Source organism: Eutrigla gurnardus, assembly GCF_963514095.1.
Source record: "Eutrigla gurnardus genome assembly, chromosome: 8".
In the NCBI taxonomy this organism is placed as follows: Eukaryota; Metazoa; Chordata; class Actinopteri; order Perciformes; family Triglidae; genus Eutrigla; species Eutrigla gurnardus.
Genome location: NC_139922.1, coordinates 11,749,444 through 11,761,656, shown reverse-complemented (window position 1 = coordinate 11,761,656; position 12,213 = coordinate 11,749,444).

The window sequence follows — 12,213 nt, the reverse complement described above, 5'->3', positions numbered from 1 at the left end:
TGTTACAGCAGTAGGTGGTACAGAGAGCTGAAGTCCAGTGCATACAGATTAGGTGTGTGTCTGCACACGTGTCCATATTTGTTCGTCATGAGTGAACAACAGTCTCATCATGTAACAAAGTCTGAAGGGGGTCCAATCGACAGAGAGCAAAAATGTCCAGTGCAATTATTATTTGTTGGGATGGTGTGGGAGCCCTTTTTTTCTGCCATTTTAATTTTATTCATCAATCTCCTCAGCAGCTTTCGCCGACGTCAACTTCGCCATTTCCTCCCGATTTGTGGCCACTTCAACTTGCATCAGTGCCGTGAACTCGCAAACTGCGGAGATGTCAGAGCGCATCCCGACCACAGCATACCGAGTAGTGGCGTTGTCCGCCCTCACACTGGTCAGCTCAGTGGCGATCTTTCTCATTTTCCGATATAGCATGAAGATTCCACATCACAAGGCGATCGTTCCAATTGCCATGAACGCGAACACGTACACGTCCTCGACGTCCTCCACATCCAGAGCGGCAGGGCAGATGACTCTCCACTTTCCCCAACCATCCATGATGTAGCCGGACATAAAGGTCCCGTCCGGGCACGTAGGTTCACCAGAACCCGCACGCCGTGTTGAGAACACTCTGTCGATGGCATTCAGTGACCAGTTCAGCAACTCCATCGTGGACTGTTTTAACAGTCACGATTGGTATTCATACCTAATTTATCTCCACATTGTTGACACTCCCTGCTACGTACAACTGACATCGGACTATACAAGTTTCTCAGGTTCAACTTATTGTTTGGGTACAGAATGTTCATTTGTTATGCTCCCAACCAGTCACAACACCATGTCTGCTGATTCGTGCCTCAGACCTTTATCAACTCTCATGCAATAATCTGTACCGGTCAACAGTTGAATTTACATACTTCTTCTTAAAGCCACTTAGTGTTGCTGATTTTTTGACTTCTTCTAACACATTCCATTGTCTAACACCTGTGACCGATAAGGAAAAGGATTTTAACGTAGTTCGTACCTTCCTTTGCCTGAAAATCACGTTCCCTCTAAGATTGTGTTTCTCTCTCTGTATAAAGAGTTTTTGCAGGTTCTGGGGGAGAGTTCTGTTTGATGCTTGGTACAACATTTGTGCTGTGCGATAGTTTATTAAGTCATATAGTTTGAGTATTCTCGATTCGATAAATAAGTGATTGGTGTGTGCCCTGTAGTTGGCATAGTGTAAGATTCTCAAGGTTCTTTTTTGGAGAATTAACAAGGTCTGTGTGGAGCCTTTATATGTGTGTCCCCACACCTCACTTTAACACTGAGATGTAAAGTTTACCTTGAATTATGAAGCTAACTTTGTTAACAGCTTCACACCAGAAGCAAGATGCAGTAATCAACGGGTGACGTCTCAATGTCTTAGCCACTTCTTATATACAGTCTATGGTTGCTACATGTTTAACATGTATCTGGCGTTTGTAGCCACAAGTGCCGCCGGTGCTCAATTCAAGAGGTTTCCTGCTTGAGTGGACGAGGCTAAACAAAACATAACAGCCAGGCTTTGTAGCTCAGACGTTACAAACGGCTTCATGATGCCGTGGGTTGCAGAGAAAGAATAACAATGTGTCTAGGATGAAAGAATTTCACACTCTTCCAGTATATTCATCCGACCCGCTCATGATTTTCTGGTGTTTATCTGCTTTTTGTTTCCCTGCCTTGGCAAAAATAATAAGGTTAACCAGAGAGCTACCAAAGTCAGTGTGTATGTGTCCCATTAGAGATAAGCATCATTATTCTTGTTCACCTGCCTCTAAAATTCGGGTGTCGTTTAATGCCACATTATTATCTACAGGCCTAACTCCTATCTGCAGGCTCGTGCTCCACCTTATTTTTCTGCATTATTCATCTCCTCTCTGCCCTGTTGAGATCTAAATAAGCAACAACATGTTTATCATCGCCATTACATGACATAATTGGAATCGTGCTAATTATCATTCTGTGTCAGACCAGACACCAGGGACTACCTGAGTGGAAGAAGTGATAGTTTGATCATTAATCTTTAACGACTAATTATCATGAATCATTGATGTACCTCTCACAGTGCAGCCTTACGTTATGTCTGACTTGACCTGAAGCATCCCAAAAAAAGTGCTTCTTTGGAAAGAGGCATGTGTCTGTCTGAGGAAGGAGGACTAAAACTACTCTTACAAATACAACTTATCCAAAAAGTTACTTAATAAATGTAATGCGTCCTCCACCTCTGACTTAAATGGAACGACTTCTACTATTCTTACGTACATGGCCGTGTATTTAGGAATATACATGCTTGATTAATGAAATGAAAGTGTGTTTTGTTTGTGTTACGCTTCCATGCAATCAGTCTTTATTGTTCAACCAGAGAAGTAGCCACCTGATGGCCGACAGAGAGAATGCAAGTTTAAGGCACTTCCGCTTTGGCTTCACTGTTCAAACTGGATGTTGCTTCCTTGGTCAGCACTGCATTCTGGGAGAATGAAGGAGGTAAACATGAATGAGAAAAGGATTGTCTTATGCTGAGGTTGAACAGAAGATCTGCATGCACAAGAAAGTGTTTGGCATTTATTTTTTACATTTTATGGTTGAGATACAGGAGATTTGGAAGGTTGAGGACAGTGGCAGCTGGCCAATAGAGGGCGCTACGGCGTCACCAAAAAGAAAATAATAATAACAAATAATAATAAATCATACACATTTTGAATATTTGTGATTAAAATATGGAATATACCCATTATTATGTCACCTTTTTTTTATTTCATAAATATCAATAGAGTGATGGTGATGTGCACCACCCAGGGAACTGAATCTGAAGCCCCTTTTAGACAGACGATTCCACCTGTGGGTTTGTGTGTGGTTGGGTCTCCACAACTGCTATCAGTGGAATGAGAATCCACTCTATAAATAAAAAAATCTGAACTGAACTTGAACAGTTCCAAAAAATAAATTCATCAATTCTGAAATCTATTCTGCTGCCTGTGAGCCCAAGCGTGGATATAAATCAGACTGTCCTCCTCGAGAAAACGACCACATAGGTCGTGTGTCAAGCACCGAATTACGACCATATGTTACGTTTCAAAATAGCGCGCCCTCTAGCGGTCAAGTAAATATCGACACTCCCCCCCCAATACCCCCCCCCCCCCCCCCGCGCGTGCATCATCGGCAGAGACCGCATCCACACGTCGACCTAACCCTAACCTTAACCACTACTATCGTTGCGGAAGAATCTCCGCAATACGCTCCCTGAGGTCGTATTCGAGTGCATGGACCAACGACAACTGTGGTCGTATGAGTTGGAGGACTTGTTGCAGAAAATGTAAGCACATAACTGAGGAAAACAAAACCAAATCCATCCTGAACCCGACCAAAGCAGATCATGCCCTTGCTGTCCCTCTCTGTTTTCTTTTGTCTTCTCCTCTTTTTCTTCAGAGGCATCAACCTCTGGTTCTGAAAATGCTGAAGTAAATTAGCATTCTGACCATCAGGGGGTGACTAAAAAGAAGTCACATTGTATGGACGTCTATGAGAAAATTATCCTACTTCTCACTTGATTTATTATCTCAGTAAACATTGTTAACATGCAGTTTATGGCCTCAATTGCTAGTTTCAAGTCTTCTTCAATACAACATGATGTTCATTTATGGTCCATTTAGAGTCAAATACTTTGTATTATGGAAGCTAACTTTCTATTTTCTTCACCTGCTGTCCCCTGTTATTTATCTAAGTCTTTATGTTTTCTAAATCAATATCACCTATTATTGCCTTTGTATTTATTATGTCCATGTTGTCTATATGCACTTACTGATCGGTTTTCTGGAAGGAAAACGTGATTTAGGAACTGACAATGTCATGTATCAGGAGAAACTGGCACACACAGACTTAAGGCAAAAAACTTTCAAGAGCTGACTTGACATTTTTTCTTGACATTTTCCAGAAACTCTTCTTTCACCAACAACAACTTGCTTTCAAGGTGCCATGGGGCTGCTGAACAACATTTGACAGTTAAGAGTCAAGGAACAGCACAGTAAACAGAGGTGAAACAACATTGCAACTTACTTTTCGGCAGGTTTTTCTCATGGCAAGTTTTAAAGTGGAGTTGAAGGTGTTTCCTCCTCTGTCCCCGTTGTCTCCGTTAGGCTCAGGTCAGAGTCAACCAAATACAATAACATGTCATTTTAAATATCACACATAATGCATTTAGCAAAGCAGCCTACAGATCCTTGCAAAAATATTCATCCTCTCCTCTCCATCCATACAACTCCAAGCAGTTGTCTGTTTCTGCCACCTAGTGGTGCATACAGCAAACATCTTTTGAGTGTTTACGTGTGTGCGTGTGTGTGTGTGTGTTCTAGATTTACTGAATAAAAGTACACAAGTGGCATCAGCTTAATATAATTAGAGCATAGATAAAGTAAAGTACTCATTATGCAGATACTTTTATATAATATTACTGTGTTGTGTGTTTTTTGTTGTTGTTTTTTTTGTGTTTTAATGATGTAGTTGTTGGGTTGATTAGAATTACCTTACATTTTTATATTGTACTATGCCTTTTTTAAATTGTATTGCCATATTTTACTATGTCTTTTTCAAGTTTTTTTTTTTCACTCTATAGGAGGCCTAGTTAACATGCAGACCGGCAGGCAAACTCCAGCCCACCAATCATATACAGTGTGTGTGTGTGTGTGTGTGTGTGTGTGTGTGTGTGTGTGTGTGTGTGTGTGTGTGTGTGTGTGTGTGTGTGTGTGTGTGTGTGTGTGTGTGTGTGTGTGTGTATATATATGCATATATATATATATATGCATCGCAGCAGGAAGTGATTTAGACCATCAAGTGAAAGTGAGAAATATACACAAATCTATTATGTTGTAATGTATTGCCATGTTGATCAGAGTAATCTCAGTCAGCGTAGCTCGCAGGGGTGCCCTGTCCTTTTTTTTCAACAAACTATGTTTTTCAACATATTATGGCTCTTGTTTTATAGTTAGATACTATACTATGATTTGTTTTTAATTCAATAAAATTTGATTAATTAGGGCACGAGCACTGATAACGTCGGCCGCAAAGGCCTTATTGTAATATTGTTTTTATATCTACACACGGAGAAGGTGCTTTTTATTGAGCTGACTGCCCTGTTTCTACACTAGACCAGTCACTGTAGTTTCCGTCGCACTCAGGGGACACGTTTCAGTTGGTTGCAAGCTCACTACTATAAGCCTACACTGCACCTTTAAGAAGAGACACTACAGATGAATAAAAGAAGATTAATAAAAATCAGTCATAGATCACCATGAAACGTCATCATTTGATTACTTATATTAACACAATTATTTATTTATTTTTTACTAGTGCTCTTGATATTTTGAGTTTAAATATCCAAATTAAGCATTATTTTATTAAATATGTGCTAATTTGCACACATTTCTGGAAGCAGAATCTAGTCGTGCCATGTTTTCAGGCTATACATTATATATGAACAAACCCCTCTGCAAAAACCTAGAATATAAAAAAAAAGAATGAGTATATACTCGAATAACAAATTGAGATTTCTGGATGAGAAAAAAAAGCCTTAAAAGATATTTGTTAAATTCCATACATTTTGCACAACACTACAGGTGAATATCGTAAAAAAATATCATGAAACTTCTGCAATTTATTATTTGTATTAAGGCAATGATTTACAGATGTATTGTTATGCTTACATTTGCAAATGAGGCATTATATAATGCAAACATTTGTTGGGTCCCAAGTAACACTGATTAAAAAGCACAGTGAATAGTAAAAAAGGAATAGTACCAAACAGCTATCTTCATGAGCATGGACCGGAGGCATATATGCGTAGTATATAGATATATACATCTTGTGATAACCACACAGACACACACATGCACATGTGATAAGATGTCTTCCTATGAAGTCACAAGATGTGTCCATAGATAATACATGGCGGTACTGTTTCTCTTGCAGAAAGGGGTGCATTCTTAATTTTGAATCTAAAACATTCAAAATTAAGAATGCAGGTTGTAGACCCCATAAAAGAGATAAAGAGATATAACTAAACAGAATAACAAATACTTCACATATAAATCACACCAATTGTGCTATACATTTATAAAATATATCCTTTTATAAAGAAAAACTAAAAAATAAATGACAAAATTACATTTAGTTAAAAGGAACCTTCTCACCTTGTCCTGCAGGATGCAGAGATTATAAAATTCACTGAGGAGAGCATGAATAATTATTTTGAAATCAATCTTGATCAAACTGACTTATTAGATGGGAGGCATTTAAGATGTATATTAGAGGGGAAATTATTAGCTATGGCGACCTGTCCAGGGTGTACCCCGCCTTCACCCAATGACAGCTGGGAATGTTTGGATAGGCCTTCTATTGGAATGTGGACAAAATGAACTGATGGCCTGTCCTAGCTATGGAAAGAACAACATATATCAAAAAAATGAAAGAAAAGAGCTTTGATCAGTTATGAAGGCCCTACATAAACTTTCTGGAAACTAATAATGTTGAACTCTGATTTGCTTGAAACTTTGTGCAATTTATACACTGATGTGACTTCATTTGAACCTTCCTTTTTGCATTCATTTTAATTTATTATTATTATTCATTGTTGTTGTGTATTCATTTCATTTGATAAGGTGTTCATGTCTAAGTGAATATAAAATCTCAATAAATATGTTTTTAAAAAATATATTCTATTTAGGAATTTGTCATTAAGATTACTAACCTGACAAATTATTTTGGGTTATGTGAAAATTAATTTCACTTAACAGCTGCTTATTTGTGCTTTCACACATTTCTATCATTCTGTGTAGAATTTATAAACCTAATTCTAATGTTCCTTTATTTTTGGACATTATTCATAATTCCAAACCAACAATGTTAATAAATACGATAAGACTTCCCCATGCTGTCTGTGGCTCTCAGCTCCATGCCCATTGGCATGACAAATATAAATTGATATACTGCATATATTATTTTTAAATAAAGGTATTTCCTCCATGGTCCAGACATGGTTATTTCTGTTCACTGGCTGCAAAAATCCAAGATGGGGAGGACTAAAATGTCAAACTCGAGACCTCAAAACCGTAAACCAACAAACCCACGGGTGAAGTGATGATGACTACGTCATACGCCACCTTTTAAATTCAGTCTGTGTTCACAACAGAGTCTTGTTTGAACTCTGTGGGACATAAACAACCAATGAGAAATGTCTGAAAGTGGTGCCTTGGTTTGTGCACTAAATCTCTGTTGATACGTTTTTTTTGTCCTGCTGCATGCGGCGCTATGTTGCCTCCAGTCTAAATGTGGGATGTCCCACTGTGAGACACCGAGCCAGTGTCAGTAAAACTTTATATTTAAATTAAAGCTCCCAGTCTATGTGCAGAGCTATTTTTTCTTCAAATAAACACAGTTAGGAGCGGATATTTTCGTGTTTCCTGAGAACACACCTAATGCAGAAGCAAGTATGAGATCACAATTTCCTGCCTAGATAGAAGATTTGGTTTCAGAAACACAACCCAGAGGTTTGTGGCTTCATTTCTGCTCAGCTAGCTCTGCTCACACGTTCGTGGTTGAGTCAGTTATTCCTTATCTATGATCGGGTCACTGATAAATGTAAAATGTGTGGTCAAAGCTCGTCTGCAGGAGTCAAACATTCAGAATGTTCTGCCGTGCAATGCACGTACTTTTCAAAATACGTTTTCAATAACACACATTTTTTATTTTTTCCATATCAAATGTATTTCAATGCCATGCATACAAATAGCTTGACTGAATATGTATGTCACTTCCGCTGACCGTGAGCTAAACTATATGTCTTCATCTTGATGTTATGCATTGTTAAAATAAAATATGAAATAAAAAAAATAAAAAACATACACAGCCACAAACACATTCGCTGTCAGGTGCAATCAGACAAATAAAGGTTATATGCTGGAAACATTGCAGTAAATACAAGCATTTATATAATACATTATATCAACAGATTGTGTAAACAAACAAAAGCACATGTTTCTTGCACACCTTTACATTTGCTAATTTAAATTAGTTATCATTTTTATTATTCCATTTGACAGTTTTCTACATTCATTCTTTTAAATTGTTGTATAAAAGGTTTTATATCAATGAATTGTTTCATCTTTTTTCACCTTTTTTTTTAATGCATCTATGTTTAGTATAAGAATAGGAACATTTCTTGGAGTTAAATAAAGTTACTCCTCATAAGTTACAAAACATTAAATATAACGAAAAAAATATCATCAAGCCAATCACTGAATTATCTCATCTTGCTGAGAAGAAAGTACATTCATAAGCAGTATACGAGAACTGAATAAATGATGTATAACACGCTGGAATGTAGTAGTCGATATAAAGGCATTTGACGTGTTTTTTGTATTATTACAAATATGTCACTCACTATTCGTTTATACAACAGTCTCCACATAGGGGCTTAAAGAGGAGTAATAATTGTTGACACACATTAACCCTAGAACACCATTGCCAGGTGGATTTCTCCGAGCAAATAAATGTATGTGATTTTCCTTATGCTGCGTTTATCTGAGTGTCATGGGTCTCTGGGTAGCTTCAGCATTGTCTTTGACATCTTTGATGGCATGGGTGTTTTCCTAATCCAAAACACACTTTTTCCTACAGGCACATGTTTGGGTGATTTTCACCCAGCAATAGTGATAGAAGGTAAAGTAGGTTACTACCCTGCGTGTACCAATTGCATGTGAGGAATAAGGTAAATATGAGTGGTCCTGGAATTGCATGTTGTCTTTATTTAGTGCAGTGGTAATGATAACTATCACAAAGTGGTGATCTCCAAGAGAATTCATATTATGATAAAGTTATTTTAGTCAGCTGGGCTTTTTTTTTTTTATCCATTCAAAATATTACATATTTCGTTCCTTTCTCCTGCAACTATTTGTGTGCCAAGGACATTGAGCATTCACCAGGGAAGTCTCAAATATCCCAGGAATAGGTGGACCAAAAACCAAGTTTCCATCTTTTTTTTTTAGGAATTTTTTGTTCCCAAATTCCTAATTTTCCAGTAATTTTGGAGCATTTTTATATGGTCCCCTCATGATGCTTTTCTTTCATTTTGTTAGACATGACACGGTTTAAAATAAAAGAACACTACTCAAATTTGTCATGTTTTGATATATTTTAATGACAAGTACTTTTTATTGGGTGTATTATCTCGGGTAAAAATCACCCGGCGTTAGTGATGGTGGTTTGAATTTGAGCGATAGTGTAAATACACATCTGCCTACGACTTCATTATAGTGTTATAACCATTCAAATGTTGATGTACTTCTTATATGCTAAATATGGGATTACATCATTTTTCCAACTTCACAAATGGCAAAAGTAAAATGTAATAATGATATGTCATAAATTATATGTAATAGTTCTGAATTAGGTAGGTTTACATTTGATGCTTTTTTACTTTTTACTTGAGTAACATTTATATTGCAGGAATTTTACGGTGTACATTAGGATACATTAGGATCTGGATTTGTCCTCCGTTGCTGAGAAATGCTTACTTGATAATAAAAGAAAAACACAACGTTAGTCTGTTGCTCAACAACTTAGTAAAGACGTTTTGTGATTTGCATATGAATGAGGTCAATCTTTTAATTACTGGTGTGCTAGAACTCTGGGACCACAGGGCCACAGGCCTGTGTAGCTCCGTTAGGTTTTTCAGTTTGCACCTGCAAACTCAAATCCCAAACCTTAATCCAGACAGCATTGACAATTCCTTATTATCAGGCTGTTTCAATGAATCCCTTAAAACTTAAAAGCGTGTGTTCTGACTAAAACCAGAAAAAGGGATCACATTTCTTCTGTATAAGCTTCTCTGCACTGGCTCCTAGTAAGATCCAGAAATCCAGAAAATATATCCAGAAAAAAATAAAATAAAAGAGAACCCAGAGAGAACCCACAGGGAGAACATACAAACTCCACACAGAAGGAACCTGGGCCTGACCCGGGAATCAAACCCGGGATCCTCTTGCTGTGAGACGACAGTGCTACCCACTACACCACCGTGCAGCTATATATATAGACACTATAAATAAAATTACATTTAATTAATTTAAAAATTACAAACCATCGTGACCCAAATCACAAATCGGAGAGCTTGTAAGAAGAGGAGGAAGAAGAAAAGGTCTTGCTTCACAATTTTTGTGGTTTTCTCTTTCTTTTTTTTGGGGAAAACACACACACACACACACACACACACACACACACACACACTTGTAGAAGGGGCTCAGTTCTGCTGTCTACATTTAGATTTAGAGATAAGGTGCTCACTGTGTGTTAAATTCACTCAGCTTTAACTTGTATGTTGGTTTCTGCGCCCCTATGAGTGAGTGACTTATTTGAACTGCTTCAGGTTTCTAAATACTCATCAGACATCGCTAAAGGTTCAGCCAGGATGGACGTTCCCAATTTTGGCCTCTAGACATCCGACATGCATGGATAGTTATTCACTACACTGGCAACCTTTGACTGTCAGCTCTGGGTGTATCGGGCTGGCTGTGTTTTTTATTTTTTTTATTGTTTCTTTGAATAAAAAAATGTAGCTGATTATTTATTTTGGTCATTACAGCTAACACTGATATTACAAATATCTGCAATTCTTTCCCTTTTTTTATCCTGATATTTTATTATATTTTATCATTTATTTGGGAAGGTGGACTTGGATTTCTTTTATTTCATAATCAAATATGAAGACACAAAACGCTGAGACCCTCTGTTGCTGTAGACCTGGGGCCCGTTTAACAAAGCAGGTTCAACAAACTCTGAACCTAACCCTGAACTCTGAGTTGATCAACTCTGAGATGGGCAACTCTGAGTTTTCTGTTTCAGAACAGCGGTTTTGAATTAGTTCAAGTCAACTCTGAGTATGTAAACTGAGTTACGCGCGTGCCTGCAGACTCTACAAAGCCATCATCAATGGAGCTCCGATACTACGATTCACCATGGCAACTGGGAGAGCGTTATTAGATATTATTGAGTGTTTATGTAGAAAATTAGCTCATCCTGAGAAAGCGGAGCAACGTAACTGCATCAAGTAGCGATAATTGGTGTGGCAGACAATTACTGCCCGATCTAATGTGTATAACTGAATGAAACAGTCTATTGATCTAAAGGTAATAAGTCTTTATTTTTTTACGCCTTGCAGAGCGACACTATGGTGTGATGGTTAGCAATGTGGCCCACGGTGCAGGCGACAGGGGTTCAACTCCCGTAGCTCACGAAGTAGTGCAATGAATAAATTCTTTCATTGGGTGTAATCCCCCCAGGCATAGAAAGAAAGTGTCTTCAGTTGAAAATTAAGCATAAGAATATTGCAAAAATACGTTGACTAAGGCATATGATTTTAATCATATTTCACATATTAAACAGTAAATATAAGCAGGTATTTCAACACAGAAATGTACTTAAACATTTCATAAATCTCCCGTTCACAAAAACGCTAGTTCCGCAAAGAATCTGGTTGCGGATTATGTCCGCGATATGTAATGTTGAAAATGTCGGAGAATATTGTTTAGATAATATTAATGTGATTGGAAGGAAAGGTAATCAAAATTCTCTCCCGAAGTAAAGCTGCTAGAATCACTTTTATTTCCATATCGATTAGGTTGACGATAAAAGGACGGCACATTTTTTCAGAGTTGGTTCAGATTACGGAAAAAGGCGGAGACATGTAGGGAGAAACTCACGGTTTGTTGAAGAAAACCTGCAAGCGAGCAGGTTAGGTTCATGGAGTATGTTACCATGGTAACTGACTCAGAGTTATGCTGAACTGGCTTTGTGAAACCGAAAAACCAGAGTTTCCCTCATCTCAGGGTTAACTAACTCAAGGTTTTCACCAAACCTGCTTTGTGAAACGGACCCCTGGTTTCTAAGTGTCTTTATTCTTGGATCATACTCTATCTGAATGAACTGTTTTTTTTGGCAACTTTCTTCTGTTGTAACATGTTATACTCATCAGTTTTTATTCTTCTGCCAAACACATTATAGCATTAGATTTGAAATGTGCTATACAAAAAACAAACAAACAAAAAAATGGTGAGGGGGGGGGGACATCTGAGTTATTGATACGCATGTGTTGTCTTTGTCATTATAGCTCAAGAAATGTCAAAATTAATTCAAGTTGAATTCCATTTCTGT